Consider the following 23,769-nt stretch of genomic DNA (forward strand, 5'->3'; position numbering starts at 1 on the left):
GTGGCTGCCTGCCTTCCCCTGGGCGGCCCTTTTGGTGGCAGGGGGCCTCTGCAGGAAGCAGAAGGCAGAAGGCAGACCGTCCATGGATGGGCATCATCAGTGAGGGCTGCCGTGCCTGGCACTCAGCCAAATCTGTCTCCCTAGAACTTTCCCCCGTGGTCCTGCGCCTGCCCTCCGGAGCTGCCAGGAACAAGCCGGCTGCCTCTGCCACATGACAGGCCTCCAAATCCTTGCCGACAGTTCTCATGTCCCCTTCAAGTCTTCTCCAGGCAAAGTCGCCTCAGCCCTTCTAACCCTTCCTCAGATGACACGCATGGTTTCAAGTCCCCTTATCGTCAGCATATTAACATTTGGGGAAAGAAAATATTGCAGCCCTAGTCAGCTTTTTGACAGGGCTGAGTTCCACAATCCATCTTTGGGCAGAGAAGACATCCTGGGTCCCAGGGGGTGAGACACAGACAAGGGCAGGTAGATGACCTCAGGAGACCTGGGAGGTAGGGTGATCAGGAGCTGAGAAGAGCGGGGCCTCCTGGGTCCAATCCCAGGGTGTCCTGGGAGTGAGGTGTGAGCTCAGGAATGCTACTGCCCCTCTGCCCAGGCCTGTGGCAGGCACGTCAGCTGATTAGACCTCAGGATTAAGGGTCCAGCTGAGTCCTGTGGGTAGCGGCTGTGCCCCTGACCGTGCTACCCCTCAAGGAGATCTCAGGGGAAAGTCTGTGTACCACGGAAAGCAGCCCATTGCTGAGGACAGACAAGATGCCCCTCCACAGCTTTCCTCTCTAGCACGTCACCTCCATGAGGGCAGGGCTTGATTTCCTGTTTTGCCAGCATCAGAGATGGAGCCTGGCATATAGTAGATGCTCAATAAATGCTTGTTCAAAGAATGAAGGAGGAGGAATCACAGGCCTCTAGGAATAAGGATAACAATAGAGGCTCCCACTTATTAAACACCTACTGTATACCACACCACAGAGTCCATGAAGACAGGGGCTATTTCTGCTTTGCTCACTGCAGTCTCTGCTATGACAAGCTCAGTGTCTGACACACAAGAGTTGCTCAGCAAATATTTGTTGAATGTTCAATGCTTGCATATGCTATCTCATTTGTCACCCAAATGAGATGGAAGAGAAGAGATGGAAGAGGCTGTGATGATGAGTTTGAGAGCCTGTCTCTTTTACACACACACACACACACACACACACACACACACACACACACACGCACATCCCAGGACCCCTTCTTTTCTTCCCCCATGCCCAATTTTGCCTGACAAACTCCTGATTTTTCTAGACCGAGATGAAAACACCTCCTCCATGAAGCCTTCTTTAATCTGCCATGTGGGAATTAGTTTCTCCTGCCTCTGAGTTCCCATCACGCTGGGCCCGGATCCTTCTTTTAGAGTGCGGTGATTAGTGCCAAACTAATTCTTCGGAGTCAGACTGCCTGGGCTCAAATTCTGGCTCTGATTCTTCCAAGCCCTGTGACCTAATCACCATATGCCTTGGTTTCCCTATCTGCAAATGGGAGCTAATAATAGCACAGGTGTCACGGGACTCCTATGAGGTTTAAGGGAATTAGTGTATATAATGCACTCAGCACAGAGCCTGACAAAATAAGCGGGCAATAAGCGCTCGCTATTATCACAGCATTACCATGTCGCGCCCTGTATTAGAGATATCTGGGACACCGAGTTGGCACTCAATGAGCGTTGAATGAAATACTGAACTGGATACGCTCTAGTTTTCCCCACGGGACAGCAGAGGTCAGAGGTCACATCTTACTCAACTCTGTGCACCCCCAACCCCCTTGACCAGAGCGAGCATGGTGAGCACTATGGCATGGAAGGGGGGTGCTGAGGCGTGGGGACGTGGGGTGGGGTGGGGGTGACAGCAGGAAGCCAGGCTGGGCCTCAGGTGTGAACTGCAGGCCCAACTCAGTCCCCTGCCAGGGCTCTGCCCCACTCCCAACTCCTTCTCATCTCCTCAGCAAGCCATGATTTATGGATGAGCAGAATCAAACAGGGCCACTGGCTGCTGGGATACCCCGGGGAGCTGCCGGCAAGAGAATGGAGTTCCGAGGGCAAACTCCCCAGCTGCCCGGGGCCGGGGGGCAGGAGCAGAGCCATGCACACAGGCCACAGACACGGACACCCATGGCTCACACGCACATGCACACGCATTAGCCACACTCACCCCTGCACAGACACCCGTGCACATATATACACATACATACATGCACACACATCCACCCCCACGGCCACGAGCAGATGCTGAGCCTGCTCTGGAGTTCTTTCCCCTGAATTTGCCATCATTTGTCTACTCAAATTCTGTCTGTACTTCTGAGGCAGAACAGTGGGACGTGCAGCAGACTTGGAGGCAGGTAACCTGGGTTCAAGTCCCAGTCCCACCTGCCTAGTCACATGACCCAGGGCAAGGGCCAGGCGCTTTACCTCGAAACGATGATAATAACCCCGACCTCCCCTGCTGGGGTGCTGTCCCCATTTCACAGGAGAAGAAACCGAGGCATGAAGAATGAAAGGCACTTGGGCTTGTCCTTTCCCACCATGTTAGCACTCATTTCCCAGGAAAGCTGGGCTTGGCCTTCATGACAGTGTTCTGCAACGTGTGACGCTGCACAACATAGTCACACCCAGCTTTCCTCCTTCCCGCAAGCAAGCCGACCCCGTCACACCCATGAGGCTTTGCATAAGCTGTTCCCTCTGCCTGAAATGCCTTTCCTTCTCTATGTTCAAGGCACTCTGACAAAGATGATCTCCATTCCCTCCCACAGTCCTTTCTGCCTTTCTGGTAACTATGACAATTCACCATTTTGGGTTAATAATTAGCTCTTTCCATGCCTTACCCCTACTGGGAGCATCTGGGGGGCTGAGACTCACCTCTGAAGCCCAGGGTCTGGTACACAGGAGAGGCCAGATAAATAGTTGTTAAACAAATTCATGGAACTACTCAAGGCCCCAGGTAAGCCCACCTCCTCCAAGAAGCCCTCCCCAATGACAGGCACTCACTGCAGTTTCTTCCTTCTCTAAACTTGACTCTCTCTCCAGTCCCCTTTTCTTTGGGGTGCACTTATCCCCCAAGTAGGGCCAATGAGGTGATATCCTGTCTTCCCATTGCCCAGGGTCCCCCACAGCCTGCAGCCCAGGTCACAGATCAGAGAAGCCACTGGAAATCTAAAGAGCACACAGGCCCTTTCCCCAAGAGTTCACTTGCTCTTACACTCCCTGAGGCTGACAAACCTAGCCCTTCCAGAGTTATCCCATCCCCCTCAAGCCCTCCCAATGGAGACTGCTCCCCTGCCGGTGGCTCTTTCAGGCCACCCCAGATCCCAGACCTTGGCTGTTCTTACCAAGTGCCTTGAGTCATCATAACTAACGCATGCTCGGCACTGAACCATGTCCACATGCACCACCCTCTGAAGGTAAATACTCTTACACAATTTTACAAAGAGGGAAACTGAGGCTCAGAAGGGTTAAACATTTGCACAAGAGCACACCGAAGAAGCAAGGTAAAGCCAGGACAACCCTGTGGCTCTCACCCTTGTTCCACCCTAGGAGAGCTATGCTTTGAAACAAACAAGTCACTGCAAGAATAGAGGGAAGAGAAGAAAGGAACTGAGTGAAACAAAATAAAGAGCAGCCAGGGGAAGGGCTCCCTCTTTCCCAAGAATTTTACCAAATAGAGCCATGCTCAAGTTCCCCCAAGCACTTTGGAGACCGCTGGGACGCACACGCCCCTTCCTGGGGCTCCTACCCCTCCAGTGGCCCAGACATTGGCCTCAGTAAAGTATCCTCAGTAGACAGAAGCCGAGCCCACCCAAGGGTCCCAGAAACGGTTGGGGGTTGGGCACCTGGGGCTGGACAGGCTGGGAGTACGAAGAAGAGGAGGATGGGGTGGCCCGTGGACTTGCCTAGGGCCCTGTCTCTGGTATGGATTATGCTGTAGCCGCTCCTCTGGAGACAAAGCAGAGTGCTGTCGGGGGTGGTTGGGGCCACATCTGGCAGCACATTCCCAGCCTGAGCCCGCCTCCTCCCACCTGGTGCTATATTACGCATCAAGCCCCAGTGCCTCCCCCACTCCTATCCTTTGGGGGCTTCAGGATGAAGTTCAAGGTGGAAAACAGTGAAAGCTGGAGTCACAGGTTTCCACAGGAAGCACCCTCCCCGGGCACGCTAAGCAGATGGAAATGGGGAAGATGGGAGGGCCTTCCCAAGTGGTCAATGTTTTCCAGCCTCAGGGCAATTTGGTCACGAAGGGAGACATTTTGAGAGCATACCCTGCCTCCCCTCCTTCCCACAACAACTCACACAAGAAAGCCAGAAAGAGGCAGGTTTGGGGATAAAACGACAGAAAATCAGTGAGCTAAACCCTGACCCCAGACAGCCAGGCAGAGCTCTAAGTCTGGCCTTCATGCAGAATTTTCTGCCCTCTTTCCACTCGTAAGCTCCTGCGTCCAGGCCACCCACCTTGGTTGGGAACAGGGCCAGCTCTTCCCTGGCAAGAGGAAAAAGAAAATGAGAAAGACGGGAAGAAGGAAAAAAGAAAAAGGAGAGAGCCTGGCACTCACTCCCCAGGAGAGCTGGGCCTTGGCCTTGCCCCTTTCCCATGCCCTCCGGGCATTCTCTCTGAATGTCCTTCAGAAAGCACTGGAGGCATCCACAACCCCTCAGGCCTCACCCTGGCGGGAACTAGGCTGGCAAAAGAGGAAGCCCAAGGGGAATTGTTTTGGAAAGTTACAAGTAGCTGAAAATAGGGGCTTAGCACGAGCAAGCTCCCTCAACCTTGACTGTAATAAAAACAGATAATGCGTGAGTGAGCTGGGGAGAGCACGCTGGCAGGGGCCGCAGAGGCCGGCTGGATGCAGACGGTTTAGAATTCAGAGGAGATGCCAAGTGAGTAAACAGCGAATGAAGGATCATCCGGATGGGCCAGGAGCCGTTCCAGCGAGAAACTGGACGGGGACACGTCAGGATCCACAAGCACTCCGACTCCTCATCAGGGAGCAAGGCCTGGCGCCTCGTCCACGCCTTCCCTACCTCTGCTCTCTCTGCGCAGAGAGCATGGCCTAGGTAATAATGGCTCACATTTGTACAGGGCAGGACAGTTTACAAAGTGCTCCACAGTTCACTGAGGGTTTCACATCCACTGTCGAATTTAATGGAGGTGATGGTATCTTCTGCCCCATGATCCTCCCCAACAGCCACCACCCCCACCTCCCACGATGGCTTAGGGAGGCCTGGTGCCTCGAGCTTCGGTCTTCAGCCTCAAAAGAGGGTAGGGGTAGGGGAGACAGGCCATCTGTGCAGCCCAAGGAGCTGCTGAGCCCAGAAGTCATCAGGGTCAAAGGCATTCGGGATGGACAGGGCCACGTGTTGGCTCTGAGCAGGGAGCCCAGGCTGAAGGGTGTCTAGCCAGGAGTTAGCCCAGAACCTGCCACCTTCCCGACCCATCTTGATCCCAAAGTTGATGAGCCACCCAAGCAGCCACGGGACGATCACGGCCATCAGAGCAGCAGAAGCCCAAGCAAGGAGGAGGATCCCGGATGAAGGGCCTCTCCACCAGGAGTGTGGGGCAGAGGCAGGATCAGGGATGTGTGATGATTAAGTACAGGCCTTGACCACTAGTTACTCCTATGAATAATGCATTGTTGCGCCTTGGTCTAAATCAGCATCTTATTGTTATTAATAATACACGGCTGCAAAGAAGCTGGGGTTGGAACTGTGTGCTGTATTTCATTTGAGGATCTTAGAGCACTTAAGAGTTTCTCTTGAGGATGACTCAACTCTACCTTCCCCAGTCACAGGCTTCCTTACAGGCCCGGCACCTGTGCTGGACCGACACCCGCCCGCCTGAGCCTTAGAGCCACGAAGGCCACGGGGGCTTGACTCCTTCCATCCTGAGACTCAGATCCTTGGCCAGGGCTTTTGGTGGGGAAAGGGAGGAGAGTGCATTTAATCTACACCAGCTCAGTGGCTCTCGGGGATGTAACATAATGTGAAGCAGCTCCCAGAGATGTTTAAGAAGAACAAGGATAACCAGGGGGAATCCAGATGTGGGAGAGATGGATGGAGAGACCACTGTGGATTGAATCCAGTTTTGGTGCTCGCTTCGGCAGCACATATACTAAAACTTGGAACGATACAGAGAAGATTAGCATGGCCCCTGTAAAAAAAGAATTAAAAAAAAATTTTAAAAATGAATCCAGTTTTGCCACTCACCGGCTGTGTGACCTTAGGTTACTCACTCAACTCTCTGGGCCTAAGCCACCTCGTTGGAATACAGGGTCTGCAATTCCCTCTCCGAGGTGCCGTTCTATCATATTTCGGGGTGTCATTTACACCACAGATATTAGAACGGAGCCATGAACGCCCCACCCCTGGGCGCTGGCTACTGTGCTGAAACCAACCTCAGCCGCGCCTGCCCCTGTCCTTGGTGCTGAAAAAGAACTCGGTCCTGGGGCTGAGCCTCCTCCAGGCTGCCCTTTGAGTTGCTCCTGGCGAGCAGGTCCCAAGAGACCGGAACCTCTTCACGGTAGACGGCAGTGACCCCAACTCCCTCTGCCAATTCCTCCCCGATCAACCTCCAGCTGAAGCCATGGAAGCAACCAGCTGACCTCAAGAGCCCCCTTTCCACGAGTTAGGTCCTCAGGTGCTGAGGACCCAGTCAGCAGCCTGCCTTGGGACAGAAAGAACCTCCCCGCTAATACCACACCCCATTCCCTCAAGGGGAGCCGGCTGCACTGCCTCCTGGTGGCTGGTGCACAGAAGGTCCCCAGCGGAGTCGCCGGGCCAGCGGGAACAAGCGGCAGAAGGTCTGGCCCCCGCCACCCTCTCACCGCTCCCGGGGCAATCAGCGTTGCCCAACACCCACACACTCCAGCCTGTCCAACTGTGTCCTGGCCGCCTTGGGGCGCCATGCTGCCCGGGTCACAGCACAGGCTCAACCCAGCTGGCCAGACCTGGGCAGGCAAAACTTCCTACTCCCTCCTCCAAGGTGGGTGGGTAGACTTGTTTAAACAAATACAAACCTTTCCTCCCGCAGGGCCAGTCCCATCAAGACAGACACAAAGGCCTGTAACACGCCTCCCCCAGGGCAAAGGCCCCATACCTCACACCCACCCAAACAAGAACCTCGTCCACAGCCTCCCCCGGAAAAAGTGAGGGGGTAGGGGAGAAAGCCACAATGGCAGCCCACTCCTCTTCCCCACCCTATTGGTGGGGGCTCTTTGAAAAGCAGACCTGCTTGGTGTTTCTAGGGACTGCTTGATATTAGCTTCACTGGGTGTAGAGAGTCCCCTCCCTCCAAAAACAAATAAAACCACCTGAAGACAACATCCAAAATTGCAGCTTCTCTGGATCCAGGCAGGGAGTCATGGTAATAGCCTTTAATTACAGTAGATACAGCTAGTATCGTTTACTGAGCACATACTATATGCCAAGCACTGTGCTAAGAGCCCTGCAAACACCATCTCACTTAGCCTCACAAGCCCCCTGGGAGGGAGCATCGTGCTCAGCATCCTACAGATGAGGAATGTAGGGTTCAGAGAGGTGACGTGACCACTCAGAGTGGCACAGCTGTCCGGTGTTGAGACTGGCAGGGAAATAGTGTCTGCCTGTCCTTAATCTTGCTATTCAGCTGAATCCATCTCACCATTGTTCCATGTTCTCGGGTCCTCACCAAGCTTCAGGTATCTCCAAGACCACCCCACCCCTCCACCATTCTCACCTCTCAGTTGAAAGCCACATGGAGGAAGAGAGCAACATCTTACGCCCTGCAGCACTTTAGAGCTTGCTCAGTGCTTTCATAGGCACTATCCAAACCGTCCCTCATGATACCAAGGGGTGAGGTGGGCAGGGATGGCCCTGTTCTGATTTTATAGCAGAGAAAACTAAGGCTCAATGGACTAAGTGGCTCACCCCAAGTCACAGAGTGAGCAGTGGAGCCAGAACTCAGGTGAAGATGGTGGGACTCCCAGTCCAGTGCTCACTTCCCAATTCTCCAAGGCTGGGGTCATGGGTATAAGCCAGGCAGGGAATCCTAGGGGCCTTCATCTCCTGAGGGGCTTCCTGAGGCCCTGACCTGGGCTGCTTCCCACCCCCCCAAGCCTGGTCCTCAGGGGCTATCAGCTGGCTCAGCTTTAACTTGGAGTCTCGGAGTCTCATTGAGGCTCTAAATGAAAATTTTTTTCCAGGCAATTACCTCCTGCTAATTAGGAGGCAAGGCTGCCAGTCCCTGGGCCCTGGGCTGACCCCTTTCTCAACTCACAGAGCGGGGGGTTGTGGAGTTACTGGGTAGCAGCACCGGTCACAGAAACTGCCTGGGTCAGGGTCCCATCAGGGCGGGGGTGCTGGTGAAGGAGCAAAGAGCTTCCAGGAACTGGACGAAGGGAGGCAGGGATGCTGGGGAGGGAGGGACTCTGACATGGGAGATAACTGGGGGACAAGAAGCTGGAAGGAGCCTAGACACGTCCATGCAGAGTAAGAGAGAGACCTGGGCTCCAGAGCAGCAGAGGGAGCCAGGAAAATCTACAAAAATGGGGACGCATGAAAGAAAGAAAGGAGAAATCTCAGGAACCAGAAAGGCAGAGGAGGGGTTAGGGATCTCCCCTCTGCAGAGGGAGAGGGAGGAAGAAGGTATCCTAGCAAATGGTCAAGATTACAGAAGGGGAAGAGGCAGAGAGGGATACTGGGAGACTCCAGGAAGAGGAAGGAGAGAGGAAGGACAGGGAGAAAGGAGGAATTGCTGGAGGAAAACCCTGGGGAGAAGGGGGAGGAGAGTGGGGGAGGACAGCTTGGAGTGGCAGCTCCCAGGGCCCCAAGAAGGGCTCTCTCTACGTCATTGTCCTTGAGCCTCCCCCAATGTCAGTGCCCAGCCAGCCGGGCCTGTGCACCCTCCTACGCAGCCACAGGTGCGGGCCGGGCAAGATGTCAGGCCACCAGCCGGCTCAGGCCCCAGATGTTCCACTCACCCGGGGCAGCCGGCCCATCTCCCTCCCTGCCAACCTGCCACCCACTCCGTTGGGCTGAGCCAGGGGCCCTCGTAGGTCACACAGCAACATGACCAGGAGCTTCTGGGGCTGTGTGGTCCAGCCTCTCCACTTTTCAGAGGGAGGACCAAGGCCAGAGAGGAAACAGTGCTTGTCCAAGGTCATATAGCAAGTGAGTGACGAGGCCAGATGCAGAGGGCTCAAGGGCTAAGTCCCAGAGGGGCTAAGTCCCGGAGGGCGAGGGGTCCTGTTCCCTCCTAGGCAAAGGGCAACAACAGGAGACAAAGACAGGTCTTGGCTGCCAGCAAGTCAATCCGTGATCAAAGCCCCGTGGAGTGTGGGGTGGCAGGTGGAGGGGAGCAAGGGGGGACGAGGCTAGACGGGAAGCAAAGGAAGTCACCATTTATGGAGCACTGGGTGGGAGGGTTCCGCAAGGGTTATAATTGCAGCTAACAGGACTGAGCACTTACCAGGCACAGTGTGCCAGCCACTTAAGACGTTACATGCAGGATCTCATTTGATCCCCATGACCACCCTATAAAGTATGTGTCACTGTTATTCCACTGCAGAGAAGACACTGAGACTCAGGGGGTTGACTGACTTGGCCAAGTCCACAGAGTGGGCCAGTGGCACAGTTCTAACTCAGGCCATTTTGAGGCCACTGCTTTGAGAACCCCTCTGACATGGCATTATCTGAGGAGTTCCCAAGATCCCAGCCCAGCCCTGGTAGAATCAGGGCCCAGATGCCAACGGGACTATAGTCCTCTACCGTGGGGGCTTCTTGTGGCCCAAAGCAGGGTTAGCACCATGAGGTCCTAGACTTGAACAAGCCCTGTCTTAAGGCGCTAGAGTCTAGGTTCCAGTCCTGGCTCGGCCACTAACTTACTGTGTGACTTTGGGCAGGTCGTTGGCCCTCTCTGGGCTTTGGTGCTGGTGCTCCCACTTGTACCATGAAAGGGTAGGACCAGATGAAATAAGAGCTACTACGTGCATCATGCTAACTCTGTGACAGGCTCAGTTCTAGGCGATTCACAGATATTAACTCATTGAATTCTCCCAACAGCTCCACATCAGCACTATTATTATCCCCATTTCATGGATGGGAAATGACACACTGAAAGGTTAAGTCAGTTGCCCAACGTCACAAAGCAAATCAGCACATGGCAGGTCTGGGATTTGAACCCTTTCCCTTCTGATCCAGAGCCCCCGTGCTCTGGCTGCCACTCTGCATTACTTCCCTAAGGACCCTCTCAGCTCCTGGTTGGTGGCCCAGAGAAGTGTGCCCATGTCCTGTGCACAGACACACATGCCATCATGTTTCCACATGGGAAGCACACACGGTCATGCATCTGTATGAAGTGACGTGTGCTTGCTCATGCTCCCATGCCCACTCCCGTGCTCTCACCCAGTTTCTACCTGGAATAGCCAGAGTGGGTCACACATGTCCACAAGCATTCCAGCACCAAGAATAAGCCAACTCAGTGGGTCCGTGCACACACAAACACACGTGTCCTGCTCTCTGGGCACCGGTTGACTGGTGGGGGCTGTGTGCCACAGCACATAGCCATGTGGCAGTGACGTGGGCCACCACACCCCTTCTTCCTCTGCTCCCCTCTAGCGCCTGGGTGGCTGGCACGTCACATCCCGCACCTGCCGGCACCCCATCCACACTGCCTTCCTCACGCCTCTCCCCTAACAGAAGCAGGCACCTTCTCCAGGAAGGAAGCAGGCTCAGGCACAGCCTGGCTCCCACAGCCCAGAGATGCCAGCCAGCCTGGGGGTGGAGAGGGAGAAAGAGACACCGGCTAAAGGCTCTGCGGGGGCCTGGGGTCCATGGTTCCTATCTGGGACCAAGCCCTCCCTTAGGTCTGAGTGCCAGAGCTGAGCTCTCGAGACCCTAGAGATGCCGGCCCCTCTTTGTCATTGCCAGATATGAGGACAGATGGGGACTCTGGGGACAGAGGGTCTGCCCATCACTCCCGAGGACTGTGGTGCCACCAGGGCTCCTCTGGCCAAGATGCCATCACACCCCCCCACCACCCTATCCCCTGGTCCCTGCTCTCTCCTCCCCCTGCCCAAGCATCTCAGAGTCCTGGGTATTTTTAGGCCTCAGCTGACAGGCTGTGAAATCGCTCCCTTCGCACCTCCCCAACCAGGCGGGGGCTGGAGAGGGAGGAATGAGGTTGGGGGGGGCACACAGACGATTCATCAGGCTCCTCCAGGGCTGGCAGGTGCCAAGCAGGGAGTGAGGGGTTCCTCCCCTTCTCAGAGCCTCCCCTTAAGTGAGAGGATCCCTCCACCTTGCCAGTGGAGAGAGAAGGGAGGCAGGGTGGGAGGGAGACTCCCCTCTCCTCGAGGGCCTGAGAACAAAGGCTTCATGGGACAGCCCAAGCACTAAAAGAGGCTCTGGGGACACCCTCTGAGTCCAGCTCTGCAGCCAATACCAACTCCTAGTGCTCCCTTCTGAGAGACAGGCCGAGAGACAGGCTGGCTGGGATCCTAGTAGGATACGGGAGGCACCGGGCAGTGCAGCCCAGTGCCTGAGACCAGGGATTTGGAGTGAGGCTGCCTTGAAATTTTATCCCTGCTCTGCTGAGTGACCCGGGCAAGACACTCCACCTCACTAGGTCTCAGTTTCCTCATCTGTGCACAGTGATAATGACATCTTCCTTGCAGGACTCTGCTGTGAAGATTAGATGAAATGATGTATGTAAAGAACAAGGTGCCCCCACCCCGCAAGGCACGCTAGGAGCTTCTCCCCTGCTGCTTTCTCTGACCTTCGGTTCCTCCAGACCACCTGTTCTCGGGGCTGGCTTTCCTGCCGTGACCCCCGGGGCAGGAGCCCACAGTCCATCGTGGCATCAGGCTCTCTGGTGCCCACCTGACTGCTTCCCACCAAGGGGGAAAAAGTCCCCAGCTAAGATGGGTGGGCAACTTACACCATCCCCACCTCCCTGCTTCCTGCCGCAGGGCACACACACATACACACCATGTGTGCACACACTCAAATGCCAACACGCGTGTGTGCTGCCAGCGCCTCAGTGTGAGGGCGTCTGCCCTGGGACGACCCCCCGAGGGAAGTGGGAAGACACACCCAGGCCCTGCTGTGAATGGGCCCCTGTGCCAGGGGCCGTGGGCACAGAGAGGGGGGCGGCCCGCCTAGTCGCTGTGGAGACAGATTGGCTCTGGCGGGGCAGCTGGAGCGTTAGTTGTGTCCCCCCAATCCCAGGGCCTGGCCCTGATGCCGGCTGGCAGTGGGTGTGGAACCAACCCTCAGGAGGATTAGCTGTGTCCACCGGCCCTGGGCCTGCCCACCCTGGCCCTATATCCCTTCCCAGGAGGCTACCTCTGACAGCCCAGGCACCTGGGTCAGCCCCCGCAGGGTGCTCATGCACGCCTGTCCCCTCCAGACTACCCCCCCTGACTGCCCATTACCCGCCCCGAGCTTCCCAGGGGCAGGGCGCCAGGCCAGCTAGCTGGACACTGTAGATCTCCTGGTGCAGGTGCTTTGGGCTCAGCTTTGTGCTGCTGGGAGACTGAGGAGGGGCCAGGCAGAGGCAGGGACAGGTGAGCTGATGTCTGAGACTCTAGCTCCATCTACCTACCTGCCTCCAGGCTTCCCACCTTCCACACCACCTTGTTGTTACATTTCTTTATAGAGACCCACTCAAAAGCTGTCCAAGGCCCTCCATTGCCTTAATTAAAAAAAAAAAAAAATCCAGTTTTCCTGTTTCAGAATGCCAAGCCCTTCATCATCTGGCCCAACCTACCTCTCCAAGCCTCACCTGCTACAGTGACCCAAAGGTCTCCTTGCAGTCATGCTCAAGCACTCACTGCTGCCTCAACTGGCCAAGACGCCTTAAATTTTTGGGCCATTGCATGTGCTCTCCCCACCTCACCAAATGCCTCATCTCTGCCTGCTCCCATGGCAAGCTCTTATTCTTCCTTCAAGATCCAAGGCCCTGTGCCCGAAGCTCATGCTCTTAGGTCTGGCATCATTTCTGGAATCCTAGACCAACTTCTATCTGCCAGTTCCCCTTTCCCAGGATGGTTCTGGGGACGGAAGAGCTAAGGCATGTTATGTGCTTAGAACAGCACCTGGCACATGAGCATGCAACACGTCTTTGCTGTTCCGATGGTAACTAACTGACACTGCCTCCGTGAAGCCCTCCCCAACTCCTCCACCAAGGAGGTAGCAGGCACGTCCTCCTCGGAGCTTCCGGAACTCTCATCCTACACATCAACCACTTAGTACCGGATAATGCTGTGAACAGCTGCCGCTGGCTGAGTGTTTACTACGGGCCAGGCTCTCTGCTAAATACTTCTCCTGCCTTATCTCACCTCATCCTCCAACCACCTGGGAGGTAAGAACTATCATCATATGCACTTAACAGAAGAGGAAACCAAGGCCCGAGTGGTGGAGTAACCTGTGCCAGGGACACAGCAGCTGGTGTCTCTGCCAGGACTCAAACGGACAGCTGTTTGACCGTAGCGCCCTAGCTTAAGCAAGCCATTCCCGGCTGCACATTTGTAAAGTGCTTAGCACATGCTGAGCGCTCCACAAATAAGAGCTTGCTATTATTGTGCTATTGTTATTATCAGGGGAGAGGACAGGGAATGCTGGGTGACTTGAGAGGGGATTCCTTAAGCTAGACCCCTAGAAAGCACAAAACCCCCATTCCTGGAGAAAGAAAGTGAGGTCTCCGAGGGGCCCTCGGCCTGCCAGAGATAGGATTGGGGTGGCAGGGAGGTGTGCAGGGAGCCCCAATATCTGGATCCGCTAGACTTGGGGAACATGAGGGGTGCTGGAGTGAGCCAATGTTTAAGGGAGCTGTACCCGGCCCAGGCTGGGCAGAGCAGGAGAGGGCCTGCAATGTGCTGGCTGCATTGGCCGCCACTCTCTGGCCCTGCTGACACCACCCCGTGGTAATGAGACGGATCCAATTTGTACCCGGGGCCCCGCCGGGAGCAGCTGCCGCGGCAGGGTTTGAAATAATTTAATTGGACACATTAGCCACACATTCTCTCCTCACTCCTCTCGTGCAGAGCCTCACGCCGGCGCCCCTTCAGCCTCCCACCCCTCACCCCATCCTACCCTGGCTAGGGGCAGGGTGCACACTCCACCAACCAGCTAGGACCGACCGGCCATTCCTGGGGCTCTAGAACCAGAGGGCTCTCTAGGCCCCGAGTTCTCCCCGTCTCTGATGCAAGCAGCAACCATGGGAGCCCACTGGGGCTAGAGCTCTCCTCCTGTCTCCCCCAGTGGGCAGAACAGTCACCTCCTTTTCTCTCTTGGGAGGTCCCAGAAGCCCCTAGCCTCCTGAGCTCCAGGAAGGACATTGAAGGGGTAGGGCCAGTGGCACGTGCCTACCCTACCAGAACCTTGGTTCTGCCACCATCAGGGTCACTGCCAAGATGGGTGCAGTCCTCCTCTTAGAGTCTGGGGGAGGGGTGTATACACACATGCACAGAACCAGACAGAGTCACAAACACACAGACCCAGACACACACACACACACACACACACACACACTTGCATGAACAGACCCACACAGTCATGGAAATGCTCGAATCTGTGCACACAGAAGCTTCCACAAACACCCCCACGTCCATACCCGTGCACACCATACAGCCAGGTGAGGCCCTGCTCCCAGCAGACCGAGGCCTCTGTGGCCAACCTGGCAGGTGGGAGGGTGTGGCAGGGGGCAGACAGGGTCCCCAGAGGGCGCAGGCCCTGCCTGGCTGGGTACAGGGCCGGGGGAGGGGCCCTGCCCCAAAGCTTTCCGTCACAGCTCCCCACGCACCTCGACGCACCTCGCTACAAATACACTCATTAGCTGCTGTTTACAGCGGGCACGGCACTCAGATGAGCACAGCTATTACGGCCGTCCAGCTGCCGCCCGCACACGCACGTAGGTACACACATAGCCAGCGCTTCCCCCTGCCACCCTGCCCTCCCTGCCACCCGCGCTGTAGCCCCAAACGCTCAATCACGTGAATATATCAATTCCCCGAACGTCCTGATGTGCAGGGGTCCAGCTCACGATACAAGTCAGCTTCCAGCCCAGCTCCACAGGTGACACACCTCTCCCAAGGGGCCCTTCCAGGTGGAAGCTGTAGAGCCCCCCACGGCAGGCCCGATGTGCCAGCCTGCCTTCCAACCACTGGGTCTGGAATTCCAGGCACAGGCTCTGGGCACCATCCAGCCCCTTCCACAGGTCCCATGGTGTCTGCCAACTCTGTTTCAACCCTTGGGGAATTCTGCTGGGTGAGACCAAAGCCCTGCCCTCCAGACACAAGTTGGAAAGGGCCCAGCAGGGCTGCCCTGCTGCCTGGAAGGTCAGGGACCTTCATGTCCATGGAACTGGCACAATTTGCCTGGCACCACTGGCTGGGGTTCCCTGGCAAGGCAGGCGGGCACCTGGGCTGGGCCTGGCACAGGCTGGCTCTGGCACCCGGCCAGACCAGTGACTGCCCCGACAGAGCAGGCTGACCTCACCAACCACATGTGCCACCTGCCAGGCACTCTCCATGAGGCAGGGTGCCGGCTCCATGCAGGGCTGCTGGTGCCCACCTGGGATGCTTCAGTGCCTCTGGGGCCAGCGAGCCAACTTCTCCTCCAGTCGAGAGTCCTTTGCTCAGGACTGGGCCTCCTGCCCCACGTGGCCCCCTCACCAGCCTCTCCCTGCTCTTCTCAGCCTGGCTCCCCTGGGGGAAGCGGTTATTGAAAACGGTCCATCAGATTCAATAAGGATTCACAGTCCCTGAGAGAATGGGGGTGGGAGGGGCGTGGGGGTGGGCGGGGAGGAAGCTCAGGAGTGGTGGGAGAGGAGTGGAGCCTTGTACTTCTCTGCGTTCCTGCACAGCATCCTGCAACCGCAGGGCTACAGGGTTATTTTGCCCTCAGTGCCCCTTAGGCCCAAACCTGGGATCAACCAAAGGCAGTACCCAGCTCACCTGACACCCACCTATTCCCCTGCCTTCCAGCTGTCCCCTCACCTGTCACCTGCTGGCCTATGTGTTCTCACCCCAAGCCAGCCTGCTCTAGCCCCTCTCCCCCATCGAGGAGGGGCTTTGGGGCTATCTGCCTCCCACCATTCCCCAGTCCTTGAGTACCCAGGCTGTTGGTCAAGCTGTCCCCCCAAGGCCACAGATCAGCACAAACCAGGGCCAAAGAGAGGCCTGTCTCCATGGTAACACTACAGGTTGGGGGTGCTGGCCACTCTGGCCCATGCCCCACAGAAACCGCCCAGCCCTGGTGTTCAGGCCTGCCCAGTCTCAGGTCCCCTACCATGCCTGGCCTATGGGGAGATCATTCGATCTTCAGTCCCAGACTCTAACCCAAGCCCAGGATGCAGGCCAGAGAGGGAGGGAGGGAGAGAGGTTGTCGGGAAATGCTCGGACGGTTAGGCCTCCTTGGACCTTCCCACACGCCAACCCTGGTCCCTAATCCCAGTGGTCCTCACAGATACCCTTGATCTGCCCTTTCAGCCACAGCCCTGACTCTGGCCCCTGGGCAGCCTCTGCCCCTAACTTGTGCCCAGTGACTTGAGGGTTGGCCTGGACAATCTCATGGATCCTTCTGCCTTGAGAGAGGAGATCCACAGTGCCAAGGTCCCCTGCCCCATGCAGTATGCATGAGTCTGTTCCCTACACCCCCAAGGAATGACCTGCCTGGCAGTGTGTCTGTAGGGGACAGAGCCCACTAACAGGTGGGAGAAACGGAGGCTGTTACCCCCAGGGACAAGTTCACTGAGGGCTGGGACGCAGGGTAGGCAGCCCTCAGGACCTGACCTCTCTCCCAGTGGTTCCCTCTGTGGCCTTGCTCACTAGCTCACCGCAAGGTCACCTCTCCCTTCTTCCCTCCCTCCCTGCTGCTGTCCTGCCTGCCCACTGCAACGCTGACCCCTGCAGGCCTGCTGAGGCCCTGCCTGGGCTAGGGACAGGCAGTCTGAGGGACAGAGGGACTTCAGGATGAGCAGAGGATGGAGGCTGAGGGCAGAGAGGGGCCTCGAGTCTATGGGAGTGGGCAGAGGGGAGGCTGCAGGTGTGCCTGAGGGAGGCTGGGCAGAGCATGGAGCTGGAGCCCTGGGTGTGCACTCGAGGGGGCTGGTGCACACTCTTCACCAGGCTCCTGGTTTCCCCCCATGGCCCCTTTCTTCATCCATAATAGATCAGAGAGGGAAGCGTCTAGAGGCCCAAGTTGGGAGGGAACTGCACCTGTCAGGTAAGGTAGGCAGTGGGTGGAGCCCCATGGGGACCTGCTCGGTGAGTGGGATGAGGGAGGGAGTGCCACAGGGACCCTCTGGACCCAGCCTGGGGCAAGGAGGAGCAGCAGAGGACAGAAGATTTCTTTTTTAAAAAGACTGAGCCGCAGGTGTTCCTGGAAGAGAGATGAGGGGATCAGGGTGTATGTAAAAGGCACTGGCCCCTAGGGGACCAGAGGAAAGAGGAGGGACAGGACTCCATTACACAGGAACTAATTTGCATATCTCACTCCCACCTGGTGCCAGCCAAAGGGAGATGTGGGGGCAGAAATGGGGGACACAGAGCCGTGGCTGGGAGAGCGGAGCCTTGGGGACCTTGGGGGAGCTGCAGGGGAGGAAAACCTGCCCTGGAGCTGTAGGGATTATAAGAGGTGGGCAGGCATGCCAGGAGGCAGAGGCCACACTGAGGCCGCCAACCCTCTGGAGAGCCCCTGAGGACTAGGATCAAAAGCAGACTGCCCTCTCCAGTTTCCAACCCTCCCCAGCCCAGTGTCTACACCAGAGAGAAGTAAGCCTCAGGCCAACCCCTTTCCCAGTGCGAGCTGCCCCTGCCACAGGCACTACTACTGGGTCCTACAGCTGCAGCAGGAGTGGGTGAGATAGGTCCCAACCCCAGGCAGGGAGGCCCATTCAAGCAGGTGGCGAGGGTAAGGTCAGGGGGCTGCCAGCACACCAGGGGCAGCACTGGATTCCAGACGCTTTGTCCAGAAGACACAAAGCACGTCAAGTTGGCCTCCCTGGTGAGGACAGAGGTGCTTGAAGGAGTGGTGATGTCATGGTGCCCAGGCGTGGGAGGGAAGAGAAGGGAGAGAGAGGGACGAGGGATGGTCCCAGGCCAGTAGCCTAACAGGGACGGGGGGAGGCGGCCAGCCTGGCAGTGCAGGGGGAGAGGAGTGTCCTCACTGCACCCCCCACTCCAATCCTCGTTCCCAAGAGCTGTCTCTGAACTAAGCCACTGGCTTCTGAGAAGGTGAGCCGAGCAAGAGAATGCCCCTGTCCTTGGTCCATGTGCTAGAAGCTGGCAGCCTTGTGGGGGAAGATGCCAGGGTAGGTGATCTGGGTCCAGACGGATAAGGAGAGCGCCCTCCAAAGGCAATGCCCCTTCAGCCATCACCTAGAGGACAATGCATACAAGGGTGCGAGGTTCCGAGAAGGAGACTGAGTCTCTTTCATCCTTATACCCAACTGCTGAGTGAGGGCACTGCCTGGTGCCCGGGAGGTCATCCTCAGTCCACTGGGCTGCAATGAATTGAGGGGGGTGGGAGCCCGTTCTTCAGGATGCTGGGACAGGCTGAGGCTGCCCCTAGAGGGGAAAGATCAGCTGTGAGCCTGGGGCAAGAATGGGCCAAGCCAGCGCCCACTGGACTGCACTCTGGAGACTCAGGGCTCTAGGCCTCTTCTGCAGAGGGTCTCAGAACTGTCCCTTCTCTCCGCCCCAGCACCTCCACCCCCAGGAGGCCGGTAGCAGGGGGGCCCCGAGGCTATTCATCTAGGACTAGGTCCTGGGCTGGGGTGTTGTGCTTTTAGCATCAGATACAAGCCCAGAAACAGAGACCTTGATGCCAGAACTGGCAGACTGGGGGTGCTGGGTCTGGGGTGCAACACCCCAGATGAGAGCTGGGACTGAGCCTGGGCAGGAGCTGCAGGGGACCTGCCTACAGGTGGGCACTGGGTGAGGAGACATCAGGAGCCAGGGAGGAAATGGCACAGCAATATCCAAGGAGGGAGGAAAGATTCCCAGGCTTTGGCTTGGAGGATGCCAAGCAGACAGTGGGCTCCCAGGCCACTCCCCAGGCAAAGGAGAAATGCAAAGGAGTGCGGCCCCTCCCCCTCCCTCCCCCGACAGGACTGGAGTGAGTTTGGGGTTCTTTGCTTCCCCCCTCCCCAAGCCTAGGAAAACATTCCCCTGGCACCCCTATTCTCATCACCCTCTGCTCTTTCCCTTCAGGTGGCCCTGTCTCCCCCTCACCGCTCCTGCGGTTCCCCACCCCCCAGAGCCTCCCTGCCCTGCCGCTGCACCAGATTCCCACCTGCCCCCGGCACCCTCTCAATTCACAGTTGGCACCGCCAATGCCACTCGGCTCCCCGGTGCCCACAACCCTGGCCAAAAGCTGCCGATATCCTCACCCTGGGGTCCCCCAGGCTGGCACCCCCAGGGCACTCGTGCTGAGGAGCCAGGGGTGCCTCTGAGGGCACTGCCCGGCTCCCACGGGGGCAGCGGCTCCTCGCTCCGCCACACACGTTGTCCTTGGGCTGCTGGGGGCGGGGGGGCGCCAGGTCCTTGTGGGGACACTGCGAACCCGGCCCCGGACATAAAGCCTGCGGTGTCCGGACTGCGGGGGGACCGGGGTCCGAGCCACTGCCGCTCGAACTCGCGTCCCCGGGGCTGGGATGACCCTGGGGGGAGTCCGTGCGGCTCCAGGCCGACAGCAGCCCCAGGCTGGGGCTCCGAGACGGCGCCCGGCGCCGCCGCCGTCCTGCCCGCCGGCGCGGGGCGCCCCAGCCCGCGCGGGGCCGCGCTTACCTGGGCTGGCCGCCTCCGGGTCCCCGGTACATGGTCCCCTCGTTGCCGGTTCCCTCGGGGCTCCTCAGAGCCGCCCGCGGCCGCGCTCTGCTCCGCCGCCGCTGCAGGGCATGGGGCCGGGCGACCCCCGGGGGCGGGGTCCGAGGGCGGGGGCCGCGCGGGCTGCACCGAGCCGCGGAGCCGGGGAGCGGGGGCCGCCCGCCAGCCCTCCCGCCCGCCCGCGGAGCACGCCGCCGCCGCCGAGCCGCGCCGAGCCTCCTCCCTCCGGCCTGCGCGCCGCGTGTGCGCGCCGGCGCGTGTGTGAGTGTGTACGAGGCCGTGTGTATGTGTGTGTGTGAGCGCGTGTGTGAGCGCGCCCGGGCCACCGCCGGCGCCGCCCGCCAGCCGCCGAGCGCCGCTGCCACGGCCGCCGCCTGCACCCGCTGCCGCCCGCTGCCGGCCGCGCGTCGCACTGCAGCCCGCGCCCGCCGCGCCCGGAGCCGCCCCGAGGGCACGGCCGCCGCCCCGCGCCCCGCCCGCTCGCAGACCCGCGGGAAGGGCCGCCAGCGCCGCGGCGGAGCTCTTCGAGCCTGCGGGTCCCGCCTCACTGCGCGACCAACCCCGCCCGTGCGCCCCTGGGCAGCGGCCTCGCACGGAACAGGGCCGCCCAGCCGGCCACCTCCTCCGAGGTGCCCTTTGGCTCCGTTCCAAAAGGCGTGGAGATCCACTCCGGGTTTTCCGCTTGGTGGCGGCTCGAGGGCGTCAGCTCCGGACTCCACACCGCGGCGGTCCCGGGAAGACGGGCTGGTGTGTGCAAAAACCAGGAGTGGAGTTTTTGCCAGAGCCAGCCTGGGTCCGCCACTCTGGTCATTCCCTGAGCTCGCACACAGCTGGAACCGAAAGGGCTAGGATACCTGCCCTTGGTGGGAGATAGGTCTAGTGACCCTCCCCACTTAACCCAGCCCCACAAAACAAGAAAACAGACCTCCTAGCCTCTGCTCATCCCTCTCCAGCAACCGCTCCTCCTCTGATCCTCCCTTTTCCTTGACCCCAGCGCCTCAGTGGGGAGGAAGGAAATCCCTCCTTCCCCTTCTAACCCTGGGGCTCTTTTAGCCCCTCTGCCCCTCGTCAGCTCAGCACAGTCCAAATCAAATGAACACTACTCCTTTCTCTACAGCATTGGAACTAGTTGATTTGGGCAAGGAGGAGAAGAGACCTGTCTCTCAAGTACTTTAAAGGCCTGGAACTGAACCACTGGTGGTATCAGGTACAGAGACCTCCCTGCATACACCTCCCCACCTACATACCTAATGCCCCCCGCCTCCCACACACAGGCACACAAACATGCCTCCCACACAAAGAGACACAAGCACTGAAACTCCCCACAGTATAGATCCTGCCCCTACCCTCCACTGAAGACAGGAGGGCAAAATCCCAGGGCCTGTGGCAGCATCCTGCCCTCCCCTCCGCTAAGAATGCAGCTCACAGGTGACCTGGGCTTTCCGGAGACAAGGATTCCTACTCCCACCCCAAGAAATCCACTTAACTAGATTTATACTGCACAGTTCACGCCCAGCCACACCTCCACCTGCCCACAGCGCAGCAGGCAGCCAGCACCCACAGGGACAAATGTCTGTCTCAAGTCTCCCTCAACACACACACACACACACACACACACACACACACACACACACACACATACACACACACACACACAGACCCCCACCCCCTTGAACTCACATGGAACCTATCCCCCTGCAATACGCGTACACATCACCTCCACCCACAGCTTTTCCAGTTGCAAAACAGATAAGGAAATTCCCCAAGCAAATCTCCATGAAGACTGTTCCAGTGGAGAACAGATTTCCTGGGATTGCATGTTCTAATTAAAAATGGATGGAAAAATGCATCTGTAGGTTAAGGCCAACAATTCCTCAGTGGCCAGAAATCTCATCCCTCACCCTCTGGTCCAGGGCCATTCTATTTCACACACCCTGCAGCCGTCCTCACCCACACGCAGCAGGAATCCAGGAGCTATCCACACCTCTCTTTTGGGCCTGGCAAACCCCAGAAAGTCAAGTCAACAGGCTGGGACTGCAGGGTCTCCAGCCCTGGCTCGTTGCCCCTCCCACCCCTTCCCACCCCTACCCTTTCCATCCCCTCACCCTGACTCCCCAGCCCCCACCCCCACCATGGATAGGCACAAAAAGAGTTTCCCTGTTCAGGAATTTCCCCACCCCAGAGCCCTCCCCCATCAACCTGAGAGCCCCAAGAAGGACAGTAGGATTCCTCCACATGGCTTTACTAAGCATCCAGAACCCCCGAGTGTTTCAGACCGGATGGAGAGTACATCTGGGAGATGGCTGGTGCCACCACTCCTCCAGGTGTCAGAAGGTGAAGGCAAGGCCTCTAGAGGAGAAGGAACTGACCCAGCGAGCTGAAGGCCCCAGAGCTAGTGGCCCAGGGAGCTGGTAAGAGGACCCAGAGTAACCCTTGGTGGTGACTCCCAGCCTTCTGCCAACCACCATGAGATTCACAAGGAGACCCAGTGCATGCTCCCATCCGAGAGCTTACAGACTATCCCTTACAAAAATAAAAATCTCAGTTGCATTCACTCCCAGCAGGCATCAGACAGCCATTGTTCCAGAATGTCAGAGCTGGACGGTCCCCCAGACATACAAGATAAACCCAATGAGCTGCAGTTACACAAACTGAGGTTCTAGGGCATTGGGAATCTTGGGTGGTTTTTTATTTGCTGCCTGCATCACTGACATGGGAAAAACTTGGAAGACACCGTTTCTCTGGGCCTCAGTCACTTTGTACAGGGGATGCAGAGTCATCGGAAAAAGGAAAGGATACCAATTTATGTGGCTCTGCCATTCATGGCTGTGTTTATCCTTGGCAGACCCCTCTGGGTCTCAGCGTCCTCATCCGCACAATGGGGATAATAATAACACCAATTTCCCTTGACTGTTGTGAGGTTAACCATGATGAAACAATTAAAACACTTAAAATGATACTTGGAGTATATAATTTATTCTTTATAGATATCGAATGCTGTCCATGGCCATAGCACCCTGAACACGCCCAATCTCATCTGATCTTGGAAGCTAAGCAGGGTCAGGCCTGATTAGTACTTGGATGGGAGATATTGAATGCTATTATTATTATTATTATTATTTGTTTATCCTTAACAGAGATACCACATACTCCCCATTCCTATGTTTTGCCTGCCAGGAAAGTTCTTCCAGATGTCTAGCCTTGAGCCATTCTGCTGCATTTGAAGGCTAGTTTCTCCTGCTGGAGCATCGATGAGAGCCAAGCCAACTGTCTTCTGAGCACTCCCAGAGAACTGGGCAGAGGGAGGAAATGGAATCTACAGGAGTGCGCAGGTCCCTTGAGAAAGGAAATCAGAGGCTGTGATTCACCCCTGCCCTGCCCTCAGGCCCTGTCTTTCATGGGGGAGGGCTTGGGCTTCTGGTGTTCAGCTTCTCCCCTCCCAGCCCCCAGTGGAAGGGGCCCCAGAGAGGCCCTCTCTCATTCTGTGATGTTGCTGGTCCCTGTGTCCTGGGTTCCATGACGTGGCAGGAAACACTGGCAGCACCTGGTTCCCCAAGGACTGCCAGTGCTCAATGCTGTAGACCCTTCAGGCCTGTTTCCGATCTGGCACCATCCTCAGGGCCAGGTGTCCTGGGTCGGCTTCAGGGAGGGACATGAAGCAGGGAGGGACATTCTGTCTCTCAGGAGCAGATGCTAGGCCTGTACCCTCCCAGGCAGGGCCCCTGAGGTTGCCCGGCTCCGTTGCTAGGCCACGGCTAGGAGGCAGAGCTCCTGGGTTCCCCTCTGGCCTCTACCTGGCACCATCTCTACAGTTCTGCCTCCCCACAGCTCCTGTCCCCCTACCCCCACCCCCTTGGCTAGAAGCTGAATTATTAATAAAAATGCTGAGGAAGCTGTTTGTGCAGCTCACATGACGGAACAAACACACCTCTCTCC

General features: G+C 57.6%; 1 non-coding gene across 1 annotated transcript; it reads left to right on the top strand.

Moving 5' to 3' along the window:
- The first annotated feature begins 6,116 nt into the window (after positions 1 to 6,116).
- On the top strand, positions 6,117 to 6,227 carry LOC123643080. Its single transcript, XR_006736652.1, has one exon. It is a non-coding gene; the product is annotated as a U6 spliceosomal RNA (small nuclear RNA).
- Positions 6,228 to 23,769: the final 17,542 nt, after the last annotated feature.

The sequence above is a fragment of the Lemur catta genome, chromosome 7 (genome assembly GCF_020740605.2).
Source record: "Lemur catta isolate mLemCat1 chromosome 7, mLemCat1.pri, whole genome shotgun sequence".
Lineage (NCBI taxonomy): Eukaryota > Metazoa > Chordata > Mammalia > Primates > Lemuridae > Lemur > Lemur catta.